Consider the following 25,201-nt stretch of genomic DNA (forward strand, 5'->3'; position numbering starts at 1 on the left):
TATAACCTCCCACAGCCAATGTGAGCACCTTGCATGCTAACACAGCATACGGGTATTAAATTGGAGGGGAATTAACCATTGAGGGAACTAGTTAAATAGTGATGCTCTTTCATGGAAGAGAACTGAAGAAAAAGACTAAAGGAGAATTACTTTAATAAGGGATGTTTTTCAGTGTTTTATCTTGCAGTGGTGGGCTGCTGCAGAGAGATCAGAGCCAACAGTGCAGATGAATCCTGGAACTCCTAAGTACAGAGCATTAGTCCCAGCTTGAGAAAAAAGCATGCTTAAAAACAATAAACTGTTTAAATACAAATCCTGTCTTTGATTTTTGCCCCTTAGTCACAGAAGAGACAGTGGGAATTCTCTCTGCAGGGGGCAAGAGGGGAGAGAGCCTTTCATTTTTCAATATCCCAAACACTAAAGATGCTATTGGAGATGTGAACCCCTCAAAAGGAGAAGGGTTTGTGAAACAGTTAAAATCTCCTCTCTCACCTCCTTTTCAGTTTCAGCAATCCCAACCTCAGGGAGAGACCAGGAGACAGATACCTCTTCAAACAATCTAACACATGGATTAAATGTGCTTTTCATTGCCAGCGGCTGGATTTAGAAGTGACTCAAATACCATACACAGTGTTGGCTGTGTTGATAAATCAGCAATGCAGTAATGCTGTGGCCTTAAGCTCTTCCCCCACCAACTACTAAAGCAACACTAGCCAATAATCCTGTCTTTGAACTCCAGCCTACCACTTTTCATCACCTGAACTTCAAACCAGTTCTGTTTTTCTGATCCTGTTCCTCCCTCCATCTGTAACTCGAGAATCCTTGCTCCGCATGGATTAGTGCTGGGCCCTCATGAAAACTCCCCTGCCAGGGGCCCATTCTTTCCCTCTCTGCATGTGCGTGACTTCAAGCACCACCCCATGACACAGAGACACAGGAATTTTTTCATTATTGCCACAACTTAGATTTCTCAAGCACCTTTTATCCCAAAGGACAGCACTGCAGTTTGCAGACAGAGAGCCAGATTCCGCTTTTAACTGCCTGGTGCAACTCCTTTAAGCTTTCGAGTAACTAAGGACAATTTTAGACTGTGCATAATGTTCTGTGTGACAATCACCTTTGTACAGAGTTTAGCATGAAGTCTATGCAATGTTCAAAGGAGGATTTTTCAGTTCTGAGTGTGAGTTGACCAGTACCCTCCATTTTGTGCTGGCTCTCTGCGTGGAGGTGAATTTTCTCTGTGGTTCCCCATTGTAACGAGGCGGATCCAAGGGGCATAAGGCTACTGCAATTCTGTGGGACCAGTGCAACAGAAGATTCATAAAAGGAGAAGTGAAAAGCAGCGTGGCTTTGAGAGCACTAGGTAGGTATTTTAGTTTGCAGAATGCCATTCCCTGAGCAAGAACATCAGCATCTCTCTGTTGATGAAAAGAGCCAAGGCCTAAATCATGTCAGTAAGCAACACAGTCTGACAGCAGCATCCCAAAGAGTTTAACACCATTACCCCACACCAAGTTGGGTCAAAATTCAGTAATAACAATGCCAGGGAAGGTCACCACCTATGAAGAGTTTACCACTCAGGGACTGCCCAGCTCAGGCCTGCTCAATCTCACATATTAACATCACAGGAGGGCATAGTTGCAACAACGTGCCCGCTTAAAGGAGCCATATGAACAAAAGTTTTTATTTTTATGCCTGCAGCACGCGCATCTCCAGCCTGCAGCTCCATCCAGTGAGGTTTTGCACTGAGATACACAGCGTGAGCTGCTGTGTCTTTGTTCGGCTCTGCAAGAACAAACTATTGGACTGACGAGCAGCCAGGGACAGAATTCAACCCTGAACATCTGTACAGAAACTCCAGATGACATTTCAGCAGAAACAATGGAGAAGGGACCCGTTATCTAGAAGAGCTGTGATAGATAGGAGCTTTGTTTTCACCAGCTAAGCCACATACAAGCGGCATGGGAATATTTCGTTCCAAAAACACAAACCTCTTGCTACGGAGTTAACGGTGCAGCTCCACTGACTGTCAGTGATAAGAGGATAAAATTTATAAGGGAGAACAAGTCACTAAAACACTCAGCACTGTCGCATTTAAGTCTTGGCTATCTTGCCATCCCGAGCAATACATAGCACTTGGGCTCAGCCTCTGCGCACAGACAAAATAAGCCTCCTAGGAACCGGATTCACAGAACAAACCAACTTTCAGGACTCTATAACCAACAACAGTTGGTAAGAAATGCCCCAGACTAGGATGGTGCTTAATCTCCCTGGGGAACCTGGGTCTTCCCTGCTACTTACAGTCATGACAAGCAGAGCTGTGCAGCACCATGGGAAGCCTGTGCAACAGCAGCCCCAAAGAGAGTAGCACAATACCGCACAATATTGTGAGAGTATAAAATCATGAATCTTTGCTGTGCTGGAAGGGTTGGTGTGGAGGACTAGGGTGAGGGAAAGCACCTCCTTCTCTTTGCCCACCTCCTCCCTCAGTTTCCAGCTGGTCAAATTTGGCTGAGGCACGGGGATTTGTCCTGCAAAAGCACTGCCCTGTTGTGGAAGCTGATGAACAAGATGGCACTGGGATCCCATGCTCTTCCCCTGCCGTGCAGTACTTTACCTCTCTTTCCAAAACCCCCCTTTTCCTCCTTAGTACCTTTCCCACACAGCTGCCCCCACTCAAGTCTCAGAGCCACGCTCGCCCCATACCTTGTAGCAGCTCTCCTCTCCTCTGGCACTTTGCTAGAAAGCAGGAGGTGCGTTACCATCTAAGGGAAGGAAGAGAAGGAGAGCTCAGCCTGTATCAGGCTCCTCCCTGCAGCGACAGTGTGCCACATCAGTAACTGGTCCATGCGTGTGGACGACGACAGTCAGGAGTGGGCATGGGGGACAGAGGCACAGAATAGCATCTGTCACAGGACAGAGTGGGGCACGGACAATTATCAGTGTCTAATGTTGGAAATATGTGGTACGCTGCATATTTAAAATGGTGGTGTCAGTTCAAAAGGACCTGCCCTTTGCTGCTGCCTCAGCCCAGGCTGGTTTAACAAGTGAATAAAGGAGAATACTGTTCCTCAAAAAGTGCAAGTTCTACCCAAATAAGGAAAACAGAAAAGAGCACAGATCTGGTAAGTTAAATGAGAAACCATAATAAGTCTGTTGAAAAGCATATCTTGAGGAACAAGTAGTTGAAGACATAAAAACATGTAATAAAATTATTTTCAAAGACAACAGAAGCAGGAAGCCTGCCAGCATGTCGGTAGGGCTGACAGATGATTGAGATGTAAAAAGAGTGCTCAAAGAAGATAAGGATAAAGCACAAAAGCTAAATAAATTCTCTGCATCCATCTCTGCATTCCGTAGAGATGTAAGGAGGTCCCTGCACTGGGGTTTTCTTTGCAGAAAAAAGCCAGGGGAACTGTCTCAAGCTGAAGAATTGGAAGAAAAGGTTTTAGGACAAATCAGTGAATGAACAAGAGTAAATCCAAGGAGTCGATATTTTAGAAATCTTGACTGAAATCTAAACTGAACATGAAATAGTAAATGCCGAGCAATTAAACTGTGGCGTACAATGTAAGACCTAACCCAGCCTCGGTACTAGGAGAGAAAGCAGCAAACACAATGCCAATGTTTGAAAAGCATTTTGAGGGGATGCAAAGGGCAGGAGGTCTAACTTCTGTATGCCTGAAATTGGTAGAAACAATAATGAAGAAAATAATTACTGGGCATAAGAGAGAAATGACATATCAATTGCCCCTCACATAGCTTTTGTAGAAGGAAGCCATACTGCATAAATCTGATCGAGTTCTGTGAAGGAGCTGATGAGCATGTGGATATGGGTGATATAAAACTTGCATTTCTAAATCCTTTTTGATGAAGTCTCTCACCAAAGACTCTTAAAAAACCTCCTAAGCTCTCAAAGAATAAGAGGGAATGTCCTATAGAGGATTAACAACTGATTAAAAGTTAGGAAACAACTTGAATGAGCTGTTCAACATATTCATAAATGACCTGGAAAAAATGAAGTGACAAAGCTTACTGATGAGAAAAAAAAATCAGGGTAATACAAATTAAATTTAATCGCAAAGACTTGCAGATGGTTTTCAAAATACTGTTGAAATGTCACTGTACAAATCCCTGGGGCACCTGTTTGAATACTTGTAACTTGAATATGGCAGCTAGTTCTCATCCCTCCATCTCACAAATGGAGAGAGTAGCATTAGATATAGCAGAGAGAAAGTAACTAAGGATGACCAAAGGAATGGAAAGTTTCTGAACAAGGAAGGACCAAATTAAACAGACTAGGATCCTTCACCCTAGGAAAAAAGTTGATAGAGGGATAAATGCAAAAGCAATGTAGAAAATAATGAGAATCACGGAAAAGGCAAACAGGATTTTTTTATCCATCATTTCTCATAACATAAGCACTAGGAGCTCATTCTCAAGAGTGTCGGGGTCTGGGAGGCCCTAGTGAAAGAAGCTTTGCTGTGTACTTGCCCTGTTCTTACCCTCCTTCCCCAAACTGCCGTTGCTGGGCACAGCATTATGGGCTGTGTGGAACTGTATCCTGACCCGATTCATCCTTTCTTATGAGCCATGGTACTTCACAAAAAACACCACAACATGCTAGCCTAAGACAATCGGTCCAGCAGCAGGCAGTAGCAGTCCCCACACACAACACCCTTTGGGGAAGCAATAATCTCCCTGGAATACCTGTTAGTTAAAACAGAGGTAGGCTGTAAATTATGAAGCACTCAGACCAGTGAGGGGTAGAAACAATGAGAATTCCCTCTGAAGAGGATAATCCCCAATATATTTTGCTGAAAAAATATACAGGTGCAGAAAGCAGGGGGCCATAAGAAGAGTACAGCAGCTAGCTCTTGTCATGTTGTGAAAAGTTTTATGTGTGGCTATCACTGTACACATCAAGAACATAAACTTCTCTACAGGCAGGTGGGACACCAATCCTCACAGTCTTCTTGGTTTTAAGCTATGTTCATTCTCATGCTCTGTGAATGGCCTGACAGATTACATTACGTTACACATTAGAACAACCTATTGTCTCTGTTTCTACCATGATGTGATCTAATGGGCCCCCCAGCAAGAACGCTGCTGTGAGCTGTCACTCATGCTTGCTGCCTGACAATGTCACAAAACACTGTCTGGATTCCTGTTTGGTATCCAGAACTATTCCATGATAATATTAAATCTATTTAATGTCAAGCCATAAAAGACGTGGCTTCTATACCATAAACAGAACACTCAATAGTGGCAAACCCCCAACAATGAGAAAGGATATGAAACAGGATAGGAGAAGAAATAATTCTCTTTTCTTTCTTCTCCATTTCTATATACTCCTCCCCTGTCACAGTTATGGTAGCATGTTTGGACTAGATGATCTTAGAGGTCTTTTCCAACCTTACTGATTCTATGTTAACCTCTGCATGTGGAATACATGCATCACAGCTATGTTGAAAAATGTGAAGAAACATCCAGATACTTCAGCCATAATTAATGGAAACAAACCTTATGGGAAGGGTGTTAGAATCCCTTGCTTCCATGCTTCCAAGTTTTAGCCAGTCTCTGTTAGACAACTGGATAAAGCCCAGCCCACAAGTTATTCCACAACTACCTGCTGCAGACTTCTTATGTCATCATCTACTACTGGCACAATCCAGATGAAATAGCTGAACCATGGCTATGATACAGTCTGGGAAGACCTGGATTTAAAAAGCTTGATGCAGATAAACTTACACCTACATTTACACTTAGGTGAATAACCCAAAATAGATGTGTCTGCAAACATGTCTGAAAACTGCCTAAGAATACACTGTCTCACAAAAATGTTAGTAATTTCTTGCTGGGCTGGAATTTTCAAGAGAAAAAACCTTTTCCACGGCATTTCATTCACTTTAGTTTCTATCTGGGAGCATGGGAGCAGCCAGAAAGAAAAGAAAAGAAAATGGAAAAGAAAAAAAAGGAAGAAAAGGAAAAAAGTTATTTCCAATAAAACATATAAATCAAATATTTTGCCTACTCTGAATTGTTTGGTTGATAATATATGAAAGATTAAGTGGCTAGGTTTTGTTCGTCCGCAGTGTAAACTACTTCCTCATGTTCTTAATTAGTTTGCCTCCAGAAAGTAACATTGCCAACAAGGGAAACAGAAGTCAAAGTGTGGAAACAAGGGAGATTTCAATTGCTATATTTTGTTGTAAGTAATAACTCAGCATCTGTGGATTCAGGAGCATCAGGGCTGTAAATCCACATAAAGCTGAATGTTATGAATGGAAGCTGTCTGGTCTTTCCTGATCTCCCATCTATTCCTGTCCCCACATTCAGATATGCTCCACACACAGCAATTCATCCTCTCTCGCCAATTTGCTTTCTGCAAACAGCTGCTCAGACTGTCCACAGTGACAGGTCATTAGCGGGCAGTTATTTTTTTCAGGACTGAGTGCACAGGAGTGGCAGTGCTATAAAAGCTTCTCTGCAGAGCTCTACGAACTGATCTGGGCAGAGCTCTGTCCCAATTTGCTATGCTTCCTGTTAGCAAAGATTGTCTTGAAAGCTCTGCACCTTGTTGCTCACCTGCAGCGGTCCTGTTTGATCACGTCCTAGGATTTTCAGACAGCTCCGTCAACAGCATCAGCTGCATAGCTATTGCTATTCCAGTGCTGGTCTTGTCACCATCACCCTTATAAACCACATTCAGTTTAGCTGGTATGACTACAGCCTACTGTGCTTGCACATGTGGTACAACTATTTCAATTAAAGGTGTGAAGCCATTTCTCTTACAGGAATAAGCTTTAACTGTAAGAGTACTGTTGTAATTCTACAGTTGCTCATGCACTAGAAGAGCGTGCAACTTTAACTGCTGTGTACCGTCAATGTAGCACCATTTATTGCAAGATGTGGCTTTAATCCCGAACAACAGTGTTAATTTGCTATTCGATTCATGCAACCCTTCCTGTCGTTTGCTAATTCATCTCCAAAGATACCCCCTACCATTCCAGCTGATGAGCATCTCCGCAATTCTGAGAGATTTTTCTCTGGGAATATATTTCTATGATCCTCTAGTTTCCTATTCTAAAGAAGTACTGGCAAACTTGATATTTAGTATTTTCTTCAAATCCCTCCAAACCTGCCAATTTTCTCTTCTATGTCCCCCCCCCCCCATAACTCCTGATTACTGAATTATTAGTGTCTCACTAGCATCTTTTTGTATCTAATCAGTTAGGTTCTCTACCTTCTGCATTTGTAGGGTGATTACACAGAGCCATGCTCGTGACGTCCCAGACTATCATCTTGACAGCAATTACAAGATCACAAGAACTGAACTGTCACAGAACTGACTGGATTAGCAGAGGAGGAAGGAGCAGATTACAACAGAGAAAGGCAAGTTTTGACTTCTTTTCCTTTACTACCAAACAATTCTGGATTTCCATAGACTTCCTTTAACTGCTGCATTGCTGCCCAAGAGGTCAGACAGAAGCAGCTGCCTTACAGCTTCTGTGTCGCCAGCTGCTCTGAGGACACATAGCCAACGCATGCCTGCTGTGTTGTGTAGTGTTCTGTGTCAGAGGTTTTCAGCTTGGGCCCATGAACTACTTTTTAAGGATCAGCAGATGAGACCAAAGAAGATCCATCTCACTGTCAAGGAAGCCTCTGTTCACCACACAGCAATTTATGCCTTCACTGGGAAATCTGGATGAATCTGCAAGCCCAAAGAATGTTGGAGACCACAGGAAAAGATGAACAGAATATGCTTCTCATAACATCACTTTTTCCAAGCCTGTCCTACATTTATCTCACCTAAGAGCTAAAGAGGGCCAGTTACTCAGGGCAAGAAACCATGGATCCTGCAGCCTGACCTCTGCTCTGGAGCCTTCCCCCAGCAGGACTAGTTTTTGATCACCCTCAGCACTGAGACAGATCTAAGAAACGTTTCTCCTCCTTACTGCTCTCTTGGGAGCCAACACCACCTCTTTCAGAGACTCTTAAGAGTTAATCAGTTGATCTCCACCATCATCTATGAACTATACCAGGTTACACCAGCAGCATATTTGGCACATCTGACTTTATAATACATTGGGCTAATTCTTCTTTACAGTGTTCAAATCCAAAAAAATAGCCAGGTGAAGACAGAGAGAGAAGCACTGCTACTGATAGAAAAAGGAGCCTCTTCCCAGTCTTTACAATTTGTTTATTATCATCCCTTCTGAACATTAACAAGTAGCAAAATAAGTCCTAGAGGCTGTTGCAATAGTACCCTGTACATCCCTGAAAGATAAGCATGACAAAAATACAGGAGTCAGACATCTAGGCCATTATGATGATAGCTAATTTTGTCATCATGTTATTAGAATTTGAACTACAGATAAGCTAAGCAGGAACTGCATGCCTATCAAGTCAAAATCAACATGGGCTGCATGGGCTGCTGGTTTTCTTCTTTGCTGCATGCAAACGGTAGAGGGAGAAAGGAAGCGAGAGAAAGAAAAAGAGTCGTCTTCAGTGATTTGAATCCAGTGCTGGAGTGTTCAACAACACATTCCTTTCCAGGATTTAAATTCTCACTTTGATGAGCACCTAGTGACTCAGTGGGATTTGCTAAGCTTCCATTTGAAGCTAGAGAAAAGTAATCTCACTCTTTATTTCTTCCCCCTCCCTGAGCGACACCCCTCTAATCATGATGAATATATCTAAACATGCCTGATTAAGCCAGACAGACAATGCGCCCCTAATCTGAACTGATCAGGGCTCTGGAGCTGCCAAAGTGAACCTGCTGTCTCTCTATCAGACAGAGCAATAAGGGGTCGGTAATGCAGCTCCATTAACTGCTTCCCACAGAATGAATTTTCCCTGACTGCTCCTAAAGAGCAGACACTTGAGGAATGCCGCCCGATGGGAAGTTGCTTTGAACGCTCTCTTTTGGCACAACTGTTGAGCAGCTCCTTCTCAAGCCCTCCAGACAAACAACTAAAGTATGCAAAATGTAGCCACTTCCTTCTATGCTACTTTTTAAAAAATCTCCTCATACCTTATCTAGCTAACTGCCTCTCAATTTTTCTCATCTTTTCTTGGTAAGCTTCAGCACTGGCTGATACGTGTTGTACTGCAAGTGTGTGGTTATCAGAATAACAATCCTGTTCCCACTGTGCATGTGTGTATGTATGCAAGGGATCTGCTTTTGTGTACAGGTGGAGCTTGCACTTTGTGGATTCACAGAATTTAGAGCCGCGACAGACCATTGTATCAATATACCATATCAATATATCAACATACCATGTGCGTTTAGCATATTTGCACTAATATTGGAGGTCTGTTGGAGGATAAATGGATATAGATCAGAACAAGCGCAAGAATGTACACCTCTGAATATGTTCTGGAATCGATGCATGTGTACGTACATCTGCTTTCATGCAGGTGTAGCCCTCTATGATCTTTATCCTCTGAGAAGATCTACTCTTAGTAAAAGACTGCAGTCGAGAGGGATTAAGGGGGCATCGGACCATGTTTGGGCTCTGTGAAATCCTGGGACTACTTATCCTAAAACTGGTCTTTGGTATAATTACAAGTACCTTCAAAGCCTCTCTGAATCACACCAGCTGTGAACAGCTCCAGGGAACCATTCTGCTAGCAGCAAGTCAGATGGAGAATTATACTTCTCAAATTGATCATACAAGAGACTGGGATGAGGAGTGATGTTATATTTCAGACATGTTTCCTATTGGGAAGGACTTTCCAAAGCAAAGGAGTCAAAAGAGAATCAACAATCTGGTACTATGAGACTTGATTAAAAATGACCAACCAACCAACCAGACAATAAAACCCACCTACAATTAGATCCAGATACTCCAAGGTGCTTTCCTTGTATTTGGGTATCTAAATATGGGAAAGAATACTCAAGATTCATTATCTCCAGCTTTGACCATCAGAGAGAGATTTCCCAAAAAATGTACAGTATTCAACACGCTGTTCTGTAAATCTGAGCTCTTGTACTGTAACTAAGAGCTGAGCAATTCTGGTGTTCATGCAGGCCTGCGTATGAATACACACTGGATGTGCATGTGAATGGTAAATTCCCTTTGTCTATGCACGATCATGCATTTTGCAATGTGAAATGGAAATCTAGAAAAAAAAATCTGTAAATATTTGTGCTGAAGTAGGAGTAAGTTCACCTTATGTCTTTGGTTCGTTTCCACAGCAGTTAAGAAACTCCTCTTTTCATACAGATAAGATGAAGGATGCAACAGAAGGCTATAATTTCTTTATTTCTGGGCATAGCACAACCTAGAGAGTTCATTACATTAAGGCATTAATCCAATGTGGTAAAAATAGTTTTTAATCTTATATTGGACTTTACTGTATAGCAATACATTTGAGTGGGATATGTGAGCAAAATGTTATGAAAATCTGCTAGTATATACTGCTGGGTACATAATATGTTTCAAATCAGCTACTGCATGTTTCTTTGATCAGGCCAGCTGATAAAATTTTGTGTAAAATGGGAAGAAGACTGAGATCAGTGATGAAACTGCTATTTTCCTTGGTATTTTTTGTGTAAGATTAATCCTGGCAGCACAGAAAATTGTGCAAATCTGGAACTCTAGTACTAAAATTACATTGTGTGCCAACAGAGATGATTTTGCACAAAAGTAGAACTACAGTTAGCTCAGCAAGAAAAGGTAACGTTTCTTTGTCCTTTTAACCATAAATCTATTTTTGTACAAAATCGCATCTGACTGTACAAGTTGTGTTTATACCGAAAAGTTTGCCTCACCTCTTTTCCCTTATATATTTTTCCTCTCCTCTTGTGCTTTTATGAAAGAATGAAATATAAAAGTCTAGTTCAACATCCATTTAGCTGTGATAATCTAAACACAAACATAGGAAACCTGATAATTAGGTTCTCAGAAGAAGATCTGATACACTTTATATACAAAGCTTCACATTTAAGTAAGGACAGAGAAACTGAAATGCTACTAGTGGTATCTGCCATGTGGTATAATGAGCACTGCTGTGGTACCTTCATTGCATAATGTCACCACTTGCATATTTACCTTCTGAGCCTCTGTGTTGTATTAACTATGTTTTTTCTGCTAAATGGATCTTCATGGCTCAACTTCCATTTAAACACAGAACCCCTTTTACAAGGCCTAAGTGCTACAGAACAGCCTTTCTATAAATTAAAGTCAGCCCATGTGCATCTGCTTTTGGGAATGCTTCTGAAAGGGTTTTAAAAGCAATCAGTTACAATAATTCATACATTTAAAGATGCAACTCCAACAGTCAATCCAACTTTTCTTCTCATTATAAGGTAAATGTGAATGCCAGCTTGTTACTATTCCTGGGGTTTGTCTGTGCACAGCAATCATACCATTTTAAGTAGACGTGTGGAACATATTTCATGTTTGTCTATGCATTTTTTAGTTCACTTGGATTATGATACCTTCAAAATTAAAGTGCAGCGGCAGTTCCTGAATGATTTAACATGTAGACGTTTTTACTTTGAAGTAGGAACAACTTGTTCTTGTTTATCTTAATCCAACATTGAGTTATATCAAATTGGAATAGGTTCTTATCATTTGGAATAAAAATACCCAGGTCATACCCTGATGTAGGAATATTGGTTACTGAACTAACGTGCAGACTAAGACTTAATTAAACACATAAAGTTCCTTATAGGTAGATCAGGCCTGACATCCTACATTTCCTGTTCCTACAGTGTGGGCACCTTCACGACAATGAGGCTAACTGGAACCTCACTGCGTAACCCCTGTATGCCCTGCAAAAATAATCACGGTCCCACTCCTTCAGTGAGCAAGTGATCGATTGCTGCTCTGCAGCAGGGAACCGCACAGACTTCAGACTATTCAATAGATTGCATGTGGCAAAAAGGGAACACTGTGCAAAGGGTGTGAATGAGTCATTCGACATTTCAGGTTGACTGAAGTCATTCTGCTACATTTATTTCTAATCTTGATGTGCTATCCACATTTGCATGTTAAGCAGGATGGGAAGAAAGAGATTTAAATTACTTGCTACAATACACACATGGAAAACAGCAGACTCTGCATGTGTGTGAGAATGTGGGATTACATGCATGACTGGATGAATGCAGCATCACGTGAAGTGCCTTTTTCTACCCTCAATACAGGAGTAGGCATTCTGCATGCAAGCTTGAACACATCTGAGCAAAAGTATGTTTGAACATGTGTATCTCTAGGGATCTGATTATAAACGAAAGATGTTCATTTGCAGTATGCCTGAATGGAGGAACAGAGGTCCCATGAGCATACTTTAGGTGACGTGTGTGTTGTGTTTTCTTTGGCAAATACAAATCCGAGCAAGTGTGAATGAGCTGGTCTGTGTACACTTGGAGGGTAGGGTGACAAGGAGCACCCATGAGCATGAGCAGGTGTCAGCTGAAGCTGGAATTTATACATTAGTCAAACATCATCAGCAGTGAACCACCTACTTAAAGATTTCCATGGAAAGAATACATGGCAACCTCTCAAAATATGATATGGCCTAACACTATGCTCCTTCACTCCTGGTAATACTTCCAGTTTAAAGTGCAAGTTTGCAGAGAGTCTGACATCTTATAGCTCACCCTGAAGTCTGTTTGACCCATGCATATTTAGTAACTTTAACCATTAAGCCATTTTAAAGTACATGCTCACCTCTGAGGCTTAGGAGTCTCGGTTCAAACACCTGGGTTTGAAATTCTGGACAAAAACACTGACTTAGCTCTCATTTAAGAAAAAAAATAGCTATCAGTATGGAGACAAAGATCCTGGTGAAATGCCTCACAGGAAATATTTTCTGAGGGTGAAGAGGCAAACATAAGATACTCATGAGATACTTAAGGCCGTGTCACAAGGTTTCAGTGCTTTAAACTGAAGATGGAGAATCTCACTGTGAATATGGAACCAGTGGGCCACACATGAACTAATTCTTGAGGAGATGAAATATCAGTTGGGTGGGGCAAGCAGAGCTCTGGTATCTCGCCTCAAGCTAAAAACAGTTGGGTTTTGTTTTGCACAGAGCTAACAATGTATTTGCATCCAGAGCAACAGACTTGCAGCATGTCGCATAGGTGAAGGGCACTGCCAAGATCTGCGTTTTGTTTTTTTTTTTTTTTTTTGTAATGTCCAAATTATTGTGTCCTTTAAATTATTAAGATTTGCTTACTGCATAAAGCACTGCAGATCCTCCCCCCTCACCTCTATTCTGCAAGTTATTGATACCACACTCAATTAACCTTGGTGAATGAATATAGGATGGACATTGTCTCTCTCAGTTTCAGTCATTTTTGCTCAGTGCCACAGTTTGCATACAAACCACTGAATGGCGGTACTTAAATCTCCAAGTAAAATTGCTTTCATGGAAACAAAAGTGCACATTCATGTATTCATATTAAGTCTCATATGCTTCATTATCTGAAAGCCTAAACATTGAGCCTAGTCTACACAGATTCTGTCCTATTAAATAAAGAAGTGAGTGCAATCCTGGTTCAAAAAGTTTAGAGAAAATGTATTCTTACATTTGTTTGGGTGGGAACTCCAGGCATATTATTGCAATTCCAACTTACCCACTGTGCTTGTCTTGGCTTTGTACAGGAGATAAAAAGGAATGAGATGGAAATCCAATTTATATTAGTGAGTCCACTCCAAGGCACACTTATTGAGGTAAATAAAGGTCTAGCAGCCATTGGAACTGGTGATGAAATGAGGGGAGACACCACACAAAGGAGTCTGTATAACTCATGAGGGTCTTGAGTAGCAGTGGGAACTCTGGATGTGCTGAGGATACCATAGCATAGGTAATCAGGGCAGAGGCACAACATGATCTACAACAGCTACAAACCAGTTCACAGATCCCCCAAGAACTGACTGTGGTTCCACCAGCTTCACTTAACTGTGAGAGCAGAATCGTTTTACCTCAACTTTGTTCTCAGGCTGAGAAATGGGTGTGTACATATTTAAAGAAGCCAGCTGTTGCATTCAACATTACATTATGGTTTATGAGGGGAGGACAACATGCTATTTCTTCCACAACACAATAAAACATCAAGTACAGTTGTTCCTACAGTTATGCTCCAGAGTACACTGTGCTGATGGCAGTGTTGTCATCTAAGAATCACCTCATAAGAAAGAGTTGAAAGCAAAAAAAAAAAAAAAAAAAAAAAAAATCAGGGAATTGATGTCATATTGACAGTCTGTTGGACTGGTTATTGTGTTTCTATGTTACATCTCTTTTCCTTACCCTTTCACTGCCTTTCCTATTCATAAGGCAAACTACTTGAAGCAAATGGTATTCTTCCATATGGTGCAACTTAACAAAACCAATGGGTCAGAGCCATTTATAGAATCATAAAATAATTAGATTAAAAGGGATCTGTGGAGATCATCCAGTTCAAGCCCCTGCTCACAGCAAGGTTAACTTTGAAATTATACAAGATGAGAATGTAACCTGATTTTTCTACAGTGACTACTCTAATGGAACACCAGTCTCATTCAGGCAATTATATAAATTATGTGCAGGTCTAGATCAAAGACATATGGAAAATCATTTAGGTAGAAGATCTGCATTAAATGATTTGAGATTTCCTTTCAATATGCATTCATAAGATGATATTGACTTCAGTGCTAGACTCCAATTATACAGCTGCATATTATCAAAACACACACTAAAATGAGGCTAGCATTACAATCACTATTTCCTGACTTCTGTGTGCTTAACACCCTCATTATGTAACTTTAAAAAAATGATTATTCATAGATAGAATTCAGAAAACAAGGCAAAAGAGGAAAGAAAGAGAAAATCCAGAATGGAAAAAAAAAAAAATTACTTGGCTAGGCACTGTGGAAAACGCTATATGTCATGTACCTCATACAGCCTTCAAGAAGGTGCTCCTCTTCTACATACCTTAGAAAGTCTGCACAAGAGAGCTGCAAACTGTAGGAACTGTGCAGCTCTCACCCTTCAAGATGCATCGTGAGTGTGGTAAGGGGTCTGCAGTGAGAAACCTGCCAAAGGCAAGAATTACTTGTCACAAAACTTAAACAAGACCCCGTGCACTGCTGCAAGGAGATTCAACCCCTCACAATAGGGATTAGTCTGATTACTTCTATGATGAATGGGGTGAATTTTAACCAAATTGAATACATCTAAACGCATTATCAACACTGCAATTCTGCTTCCATATGAAAAAAACAAAACCCTATGATGCTCACTGCGCTTCCATTTTCTATTCTGTTCTCTATCAGTTTCTTCTACTCATATCTACTTTATTTGCTATCAGATTTAAGGAACTGCAATGTTCAGATTCATTACTATTGCATATCTTGCTATATTTGATTACGGTAGGCTGTCTCTTCTGTCTTGAAGATGAGCCTTGCTGTTTAGTTTAGCTTTACAAAAATAGTTATATTTTATAGTGTGACCATCTTTGTAAAAGAAGCTAATCCCCGAATATCCCCAAAGCATTCACTGAATTTTGGGATACTGTTTTCTTGGTTGCTCTGTCTGAAAGCGGCTGGACTTTGCTCATCTCTGCAGCTGGTCAAGGGAAGAGGTAGATGCTCAGCCCTTCCAAAGCTCAAGTCAATTAGGCATCTGAGATTGCATAGCAGAAGTTGACGCATTCAAAACCACCCACTTAAAAATGTCATGCCAGGATTGTTTAGACTGAACAGGAGAACAACATTTCAAAAGAACATCCTGCTCAAAAGCTAAAAACATTTCAAACAAAAAAATAAAACTAAACATACCGAACAGAAACTGTTCAAAACAGCAGTAATTCATTAAGAAAATAACCACTGTTTACCCCAAGAGATTCCCAATGCATTTCACAAATCATGAATTAAATTCAGACTCACTTTGTATTTCTGATATCCTGATAGGCTTCATCAGAGGGGGATGCAGCAGTGCTGGGCAGGGGCCACACACTGCTGTAGTTTCTCCCTGGTGTGTTTTAAAGGATTACAGCTGCTCCTTTGGCTTCCCTTGCTAAAACTACCCAGCACTTTAATTAAGAACCCCTATTATGAGCTCTTTTTTTGCCATAGCCTCCCTGAGAATAAAACTTCTCTGGACACCTCCAGTATGGGTTAGCTGAGCTGGTAAGTCTGAATGTTAAAATATGATGACTGTGTCCTTTGACCCCAGCTTTACCCTGGAGGGTACCTCCAGTTTGGCTGCTGCTTTCCCTGACTCTCTATCTATCCCTTCATCTAACAATGAAATCCATCCTCCAGTGCTTTTCAGCAGTGCACAGCAGGTTAGGAGCAGAAGCAACAACTGCCCAATTAAAATCAAAATGTCAGATGTGCAGAAGGCAAACTGAAATCTGCCTGGGCTATCAGGGCAAATGCCTTTAGACTTATGCAATTAGCTTAAGGATAATTGATGACCACAGGCAATCAACCTACAGTTGCAGGTCTCGTGCAAGAAATGTGCTAGGGCATATCATTCAGTATTGACTCAGAGGAAAGGGCTTGATTCTCTCTGAGTCACTAACACCATCTCCTGAAGTGCTGAGGGTTTCCTCAGAAATCTCCCCTAAATTACCAGATGAATCACAAAGTGCTTAGAAGACTCAAAGCAGTGGCTACAAGTGTGTTACCATTCCCAGTGTCTCTGTAAGTTATGGTATACAAAGAATGGTAAAAGCTCTTTAGCTGGCTGTGGAGAGGAAAGGAATCCTTCAGTTGAGAGCGGTACCCCTGATGATTTATTACAGTGAGACAGTAATAATACAGGTAAAAGCAGGTGTGGGGAGCTTTGAGGCACTACCACAGAGATAGAAATCAAGCCAGAAAAAGGAACTCTTGTGCTGGAGTACCACTGCCTACCTGAAGAACTGTCCTGAAACAACCGCCCTGGTACAACAACACTGGGAGAGCTCCTCATTCAAACAAACCCTTCATCTTTCCTCCCTTCTACTTCCCACTCTTCATTTACCTTTCTTTTTAGAATGAGAGCTTGCTGAGGCCTGGGTTTTCTTCTGCTATGACTTTGCCTGCATCTCAAGAACTGATGTGTTTAGTTGTTTTTGTTTTTTTTTTTAATCAAGACAGCTACTGCATAGCAAATTCCCAATGGAATTATTACCTTGATGTAGCTGTTTAAGGTACCTTCCAGGCAGGTGTATTGTATTGACCACAGCTAGCCACATTGCCATAAAATCACCTGTGCTTTCTCTTCCCTGAGATTCCACACTGAAGAATATACCTGGAGTAAACCACTTGAATATTAAAGCACTGCTTGTTTTTGCCAATGAAGACATAACCTCTGTCAGTGCAGAGCATCCAGCGTCAACAGTGTCTGAAAGTCAGTTGAAGCCTTTCTGTAAAAGAACTAATTAATAATAAAGCTCAAGATGCTTAAAGAGCTGACCCTCAGAAGCCCTGGAGATTTAAGAAAGTATTTCTAAACCCATTCTGCAGTTGCAATTATTAATGACTGATTAATTTCTACAGACATCATCTTGTGGTTGCTTCAACCCTGTTTCCCACAGTGACCTCAACAGTCAAGGGGAGCAAATCAGAACAGTGTTGAAAAACAGTTAAAAAAATAAAAGTAAAATTAATTAGTATATACTACGGAGGTACTTGTCAAGTCTGTGTACTTACAGCTGATCTGAGTTTTGCATTTAAAATAAGGATTTGGTGGTTTTGCTATGTAAGAGAAGCACAGCGTACATCAAGAATTACAGCACTAACTGTAAGGGCACATAATTAATTCCCTGAGAAGTTACAAGTAAAATTATTCTTAAATATGGGTTCTTTAAGAAACTTGACACTTTGGGTTTGATCCTTCATTTGTTTCTATAGCCTCGATAATGGATTGATTAATCCAGATTTTTATTCTACTTAAAGATCAGAAAAACCTTGTATTGACAACATATGAAGATTTTTCCAAGATTTTTTTTTACCTCTATGATACTTCTTATAAAAATGTTCCCTTCAAAAAACCCCCAGTGTTTAATTTATTCCTTCAGATGATGCTTCAAATGGAGCTTTCCAGACACCTGAGCTGCCCGCAGCTAGAATGGCCCTTTCAAAATGTTCATCACTTCACACTGGGATTGTCGGTAGACAGCAGAGCCTCCACCATCTTTCAACAGGGACACTTGGCTTCACTTCTGTTGGAAACACAGGGAAGCAGCTGCTGCTCTGAATGATGAAACTCTAACTGTGAGCAGCAGTATCAGCCCCACTGAGAACTGCCTTGTTCTGATGTCGTGGGAAAGGAAAAATATTTTCTTGAACATCATTTAAAGCTAATCTGACAACACAAACATTCAGAGGCTTTGATTATTGAATGGGCTCATTACAGCAAAAGGAGAAGATAGCATTAAACCATTTAGGCATGTAGTACAGGTGTAATTACTTGGGATACAGGAGACAGCAATATATGCTATATCAAATCAGTACGCAAAGGATGCAAGTGCTCTTGCATGCCTGTGCTGGAGATATGGCCTCTGCTGAAGATAATGACACAATTATGACAACCCCTATATAATTTTCAGCAACGTAATATTGCATGTCTATTCATCCCCTTGTCGAAGTACTTGATGACTTCAATGAATTAAGATTCACCTTCTGTTCAAGATGGGAAAGTATTTTCAGACTAGATTCAGTTCTCTTTGATGGTAGAGTAAATCGGGAGAATTTTTGTTTGCTTTGATGGATTTAATCTCAGAGATCTGTTACACTATTAGGATTACCAAGAAAGGAGAATCCAAGCACATAATGGTTCAATGATGGTATTATTTCTGTCTGTCAGTGTAATGATAATACAGCTAGAAACTTGATAATACAACTTGAAACTGTAAACTAATCACCCTGTTAGAGTTAGAAAGTGTTTGTTCCATCCCCACATAGAGCTCTGCACACTAGATTGATAGAGGGTTTGGTCACCTTTCTCAGAATCATTATCTTTTGACCACTATTTGGGTAGCATACTGAACGTGACAGACGAATAGTCTGATCTGGTACAGCAAATGCTGTTTACAAACAGTCAGACAGAATGCCTCCAGTGTCCTATCTTTATATGCTATACTCTTCTGCATGAAAAACAATTACCAGGGCACATTCACGCACAGAGACAATTTTAGAAGTTTGTCCACATCATAAGATAATCCCTGTTTAGATTGCAGGGTTATGGAGCGTTTCTCCTGTGCCAGAACTCAGCTGTAGCTTGGAGTGGCTATGACCTGGAAACATGATGTTATTTATGTAATTAGTTTTTTAAAAATAAAAAAAAGAATGCCAGAGATCTGAGGGTTAAAGTTTGCACTCTAAGGGTTACTGGTGGATTTGTCATGATGAGATAATAAAAAAAAATTGGGGAACTAGAAAGGAAAGTCTAGCGAACGTAAGGCATACAGTGCCTTGGAAAAAAATGGCATCTAATTAGTACTGTATACTGCTCCGAAAAGATAAAGCCATATGTAAAAAAGGTTATCGAGTTGGGGAGAGGGAGGAAGGATGGATCTTGGAGCTCCAAGAGAGGGAAAAAAGACTTTCATCATATATTGGCTCATACTGTTCATTTAGGCATTCAAGTAATTTTCTTTCATCTCATAATATTTTGCAGTACTGACCTGTGATCTTAGCGCCAGGATAATGTGTCCATTCTGAGCAAGCTTATTCCTCAAAGGTTAGTCTCCCCTGCTTAGATGTTATTTAAATGGTACTTTAGCACAGTTCTCTAATCAGCAGAACAATTAAAAAAATTTAAGGCTACAGGAAGAACTCAGACCCTTTCCAGATCACTTTTTTTCATTCTCATCTATTTGAAATCCTTCTAGAAACAGTATTTACAGCAACTATCTTCAGATATATTGTTCTGTGCTAAAGCCAAAAGAAAAGAAAGATGCCCATTCCCTCGCGCAGATTACCCAGCTGGCTAAGTCCGACATCCATGGGACAGTAGTGACCAAACATCAGAAGCATTTGAGTAAAGCATCAACCCACTAAAATGACTATATCATGGGAATCAGTTTGTACCTTGAAGCATAAAGACTATAGTACATACACTTGTTACCCTAGCTGATATCACTACCAATACTACTCATGTTTGTGCAAGTCTCTCTCTCTCCCCCCCGTCTCTTTTTAAAAAGTGCTTATTTGAAATAATGTTTAAAATTAAACTGTCACTATAAAATGCAGAAACAAGGCAGCCTTGTCTAGCGATGAAGAAAGAAGATCAAGAATCCAGTTTCCAAGCCCAGCTCAGCTAAAGATTTGCTGTACATCCCTGGGCAAGTCACTTCACCTCTCTATACTGTAGGACACATCTAAAAAGTACAGTGTAGCCATACATGGAGATATTTAAATGGAATAGGGTACCGAAAGCCATAAAGCTGCCTTCTCAGGAGGCCAGTTCATTTTTGCAGTTTGTCAAGTTAGTTAAGCTAGTATAGCTTTGGTGCTTCTGTCATCTCATCACATTCATGTATGTGGGCCTGACTACAGTTATAAAGTGAGAGCATTCATACTCACCTGTCTTAAGGGCAAATGGGCAAAATGCCCATCAATAGGCAAAAATGTGTGTAGACGTTAAGATGAAAGGTGTATACAGGACAGGCAAAGTTACTGCCATATAACCCCTGATGGTAATACGCTTCCTTTGCTGCTGCCCAAACATACAAAGAATGGTGGAAAACTAAGCTGAAAAGACTAAGAAGTCTCCTTCAAGGGAGCTGCAAAATAAAATTTTTGAAAGATATCAAGGGATTTATGGATACCATTTGTGCCGAGGGGAATACAGCTTGCAGCCAGCCCTGAGCTTCAGATCAAGTGTGTGACAATCATTATATTCTGTATAGCAATTTGAGGAACTGAAAGAAGACAGAATAGCTACATTCCTCTTAAACCAAAACCAGACTCTGGAGAGAAGGGAGAAAGGTAGAGGAAGACGGGGCCTTATTATATTGTAAAAACTAAAGAAACTAAAATGAGCCCCAAAGACATAAGCATATCAAGTGTTGATAGCAATACTTCATTACTGGTAAAATGTGGCATTTTCTCAGCCACAGTGGGTAGGCCCTTCTGACTAATATCAGAGACTGAACTTGCCAGGGAGTGTATTTTATGGTATATATCTTACAGCTCCACTAAGAGGAGAATTTCAAGTGAAAATACTGTTAAGGGAAGAAACATAGTGAGGGGAATGAAGATCATTTTCATCGTGTCAGGCAGTAAAAAGAAACTAAAAGAGACTGCCTACAGCAGTAGTTCCAGACCTGTGGCTTAATAGCAACTTCTTGCCTGCCAAACTTTCAGATATTGCTTGTGGCCACAGAGAGCTGCTGTCAAGCTGCAAATTGATGGGGAGGGCAAAGTATAACATTGTACAGAGGGCATTACATCCTCACTGCTGTTACCCTTGAATCAGCAAAAACGGAGGGCACTGGCATATGGTTGCAAGAGTAGAAGGTAAGTGTGGGGACAAAAAAGAAATTCTGTGTGATTACGTAAAGGAAGACAAAGTTTGAAGAGAAAAGGGATGTCTTTTATTAGAGTAATGGCTGTAATTTACAAAAACCAGACAAGCTTGCAGACACGCTATACCTTCTGCAAACTAATGTAAGAAGGTGTAAGATATCAGGACAGACAGCTAGCTTGAACAGCAGAGCCCTGGTTCTCTGGGAGTTGTACAAAATTGTATCTTGTGAAAGACCAATTTTTGTTTTGCCCAGGCAGATCCCTCAGTCTTAACCATTTTAGGAGATATGTGCAGAAAGGATTGGTAGAGATGAAAAAAACCTCAAAATCCAGACAACAAAACTAAGCTAAGTTTAGATGTGTACATTTCACATTGCCTATCCATCCATCTCCAGGTTATTCTGTTTTCTTGATAAAAATGGGAATGACACACAGCGCTATTTTTGTGATCTCTTATCTGTGGGATTGTCAAGTTTGGATGCAAGAAAGAAACAGTAGTAAATGTCACTAGATAGGATAGTAAGGAGAATTGCTTCACAGGGACACCAACAGCCGAACCACTACTAAGGGAGCATGTTTTCTCCATATGTTTTCCACAACTCGTTTCACCATCACATCATAGCCAGGGTTTATGTCCTATTCAGAAATCTGGAAGCAGAGGCTAAAGCATGGGCATCTCTTTCTTTCCACTTACAAGCGGATGACTGGCACTGCTAGCTGCATCAGCCACAGTCTTCCATGCCAAAACATAACTGGTGGGCAACTCTTTCTCATCGCAAAACCCAGCTCCTCCTGCCATGCCCGTTTACTAAAAACTCGGTCATTATAACCTTTCTTCTCCAGCCAAATATAAATATGACAGCTTCTGCTGCTGCTGAAGAGGGTTTAGATTATTATTTTTTCTAAGAAAATTTTGTGCTGATAGGGTGCTACTAAATCATGTCTTGAAGACTGATGCCCTTTTGCTCACAGGTTAACTACAAGACAAGTATTACGAACTTTCTCCATGCACACAAACACACATGAAACACACAGAGACCTTGCCATACAGCTCTACTGCACTCCATTCGAAAGAAATGTCTTGTAACAATACTGCATATTCCGCTTACAATGCATCAAAAAGCTTCACAAGAACATTAAAAAGCTACTGAGGAGAAATTACATTCATGCCTGGCCTCTTGAGACCCCACCACATTCCACAGGAGACACCAAAAAGAGGGTCAGCAGTGCCAGATCTACAGTTGCCAGAAGCATTTTTCTTTCTAGGCATCTTGCCCCAGTTGGTATGATCGCACTGCATGTCTCAGAGACACAATAGTCTGATCTCTGTCAGAGCAACCTTAAAGTTTCTGGGAAATCTGGATATCTCTTTGCTTTGTGCTTCTGACTGAAAAAAAAAGAAAGATTTCCCCATTTATTATTTTCTTTGCTCTGTTCCAATAAATACCCTCCTTCTGAGCACAGTCCTGATCCCCCACTGACAAGGAGAAAAACTTGATGCACCTACGGTGGAAATGAAAACACACTAAATCTTGAGCCTTGCAGCTAAGACCTTACTTGTTTAACTCTGCAGAAAATGTGACGCTAATTTAGCCAACACATCTACCCTTAAAACTTCATAGTGAAAGAAGCAAGCAGCCAAGCAGATCTGTACCTTTGAGGCAGGTGGTTGCACTCTGCTGTTTCAGGATCTGTGTTGAGACAAAGCAGTGGGGAATAGCACAAGTCTCATAACAAGATAACCAACTTGCCTCTTGTCTTCAGCGCAAGTGCTTAGCAAGGGCCGAAGTCTGCGGAGCCATGCGGGACACACAAATCTTTGCCACGGCATCTTCACCTCTCCCTCATGAAGCGCAGCCAATCAAGCCGGCAGGGTGCAAACCGCAAACCACGCAGGAACTCACAGGCACGGTAGCTTACTGAGCTGGGTGTGCAACTCAGCTTGGTGTGGTTTTATTCTCTTACTGCAAGGGTTACAGCTGCTCTAGAGCAGTTTCTCTGAATGCTACAGCTGTTTGTTGCTCCAGCTGCATGTCATGGCACCCCATAACTTACTCAACGCTCAGTTATTTAATGTATCTGTCTGGAAAGCACTGGCCGCTTTGGACACAAGTAGTGATCCCCAGGAGCAAGCCATCAAAGGTCTCCTAAAATGTGCCCTGTTCTCTAATATGGGGTGACAGTGTTGGTTATAAGCTATCAGCATTTGAACTTGCGGAGCACCTCTCCTGCCACACATTCCGTTTGACGTGACAGAGTCCATGGGCGCATACACTCAGTGCACCCACACATGAAGATGTGCTTGTATCTCTGTAAACAAAGATAGGCAAATACAAGGACCATCTTGTACCTGTGTAGGCACAGGCCAAGAGGGAGTTGATAGAAGAAAGAGTCCAGGATTTCATCAGATTCTGCGATTAGTGTGAACCAGGGGGCTGACTTCAAGCTGTGAGAAAAGAGGTATGAAAATATGATTCTTTTAAGAACACAGAAAAGGCACATTTGCCTATTTAGTTGTTGCATCAGTTTAGTCACTAGCAGGAGTGCATCATGAGAGGCTGGTGGCCTGGACAAAGCGACTGTGATCTACCCAAAGCAGTGATGATTTGTCTGGCCAACACCTGTGCTATGGCTCTTTCAAATGGCAAATTATTTATGGACCACATAAATGCCATAAAAATAAAAATAAAACTATAATTAAGGCTTTCTCCTCAGGTGAGTAAAGGCTGAAAAGACACTGCTGCGTTACCGCACTAACCTGTCCCCCTCACACCTCTGTCAGTTCCTCTTCCCGCCACCCCGACAGAAAATGGCAGAGGTCTCCCGGCCCTCACAGCAAGGGCTGGAAGCCAGGGAGGGGTGGGGCTTGAGGAGTGATTGACAGCCCCTCTGAATGCAAGGAACCTATGGGGGAAGGGAGGGCTTGTTGAAAGCATTCTGATTGGATTAGGAGATAAAGCAGGTGGGTGTTTGCAGATGATTGACAGCAGTTTGACGCTCTCGGGGAAAAGGTTACCCAACAGTCACTGCTGTTCAGGCTTCCTGAGGTAACGAGCAGCAGGGATGAGAGATAAGGAGAGGTCTGGTCCTGGCAGTGTGAGTCCACCCGTGTGTCCTCACCTACGTCAACTCCATTGGTAATTAACTCCACTCATTAATTACACTGGGGCAAGAGTTACCCCTGCCCATCACTCATCCTGTCCCTGCTGGGGCTTGGCCTCCCGAAAGGTTGTTTTCCTCCCACCTTTTCTTCCTGCCCTCAGAGCTTCAGTCCCTCCTCCCGCCTGAGGGCTGCCAGGGGCCAGCAGGGCCCCTGTGGGAGAAGGGACATGGGTGATTGGAAAACTGGTTGCTACTGGAGAACAGAAAGCCCCCTTCAGAAATGCAGCCTTTGCCCTGGCCCATGGGCTGCATGGTACTGTGCCTGCAGCCTTTAGCACCAGGCATTTTAGACAAAAGTAAAAATGAATTGACATCAAGTGAAATTTCTCCCTGCAGCCATCACTCTAAGACCACTTAAAATCATAGCCTAAAAACATAATCTAAATTCTGTCTGGTAGACTGTAAGCCAGGAAAGGACCCTTTGCTGCAGCTGAAATAGATTCATAAATTATCGAGTTCTTGAGTGAGTGAGATCCACACGCCCTGACTTCTTGAAACCACTTTTCTTGGCTTTGTACCTGTTTGAGGATCTGGATGGGATTCCATTTCCTTGAGTATGGTTCAGAGCTGGCCAAATG

At 41.4% G+C, this 25,201-nt stretch overlaps 1 protein-coding gene across 1 annotated transcript in view; it reads right to left on the bottom strand.

Annotated features, from left to right (window-relative positions):
* GRAP2 (GRB2 related adaptor protein 2) overlaps nt 1-23,218 on the bottom strand; it is a 41,656-nt gene extending 18,438 nt beyond the window's left edge. Inside the window, exon 1 of the mRNA XM_075491669.1 lies at nt 23,116-23,218. The gene's annotated coding sequence lies outside the window, so the exon portion shown is untranslated. The remainder of the gene's footprint in view (nt 1-23,115) is intronic.
* Nucleotides 23,219-25,201: the final 1,983 nt, after the last annotated feature.

This window comes from Mycteria americana, chromosome 1 (assembly GCF_035582795.1).
Source record: "Mycteria americana isolate JAX WOST 10 ecotype Jacksonville Zoo and Gardens chromosome 1, USCA_MyAme_1.0, whole genome shotgun sequence".
Lineage (NCBI taxonomy): Eukaryota > Metazoa > Chordata > Aves > Ciconiiformes > Ciconiidae > Mycteria > Mycteria americana.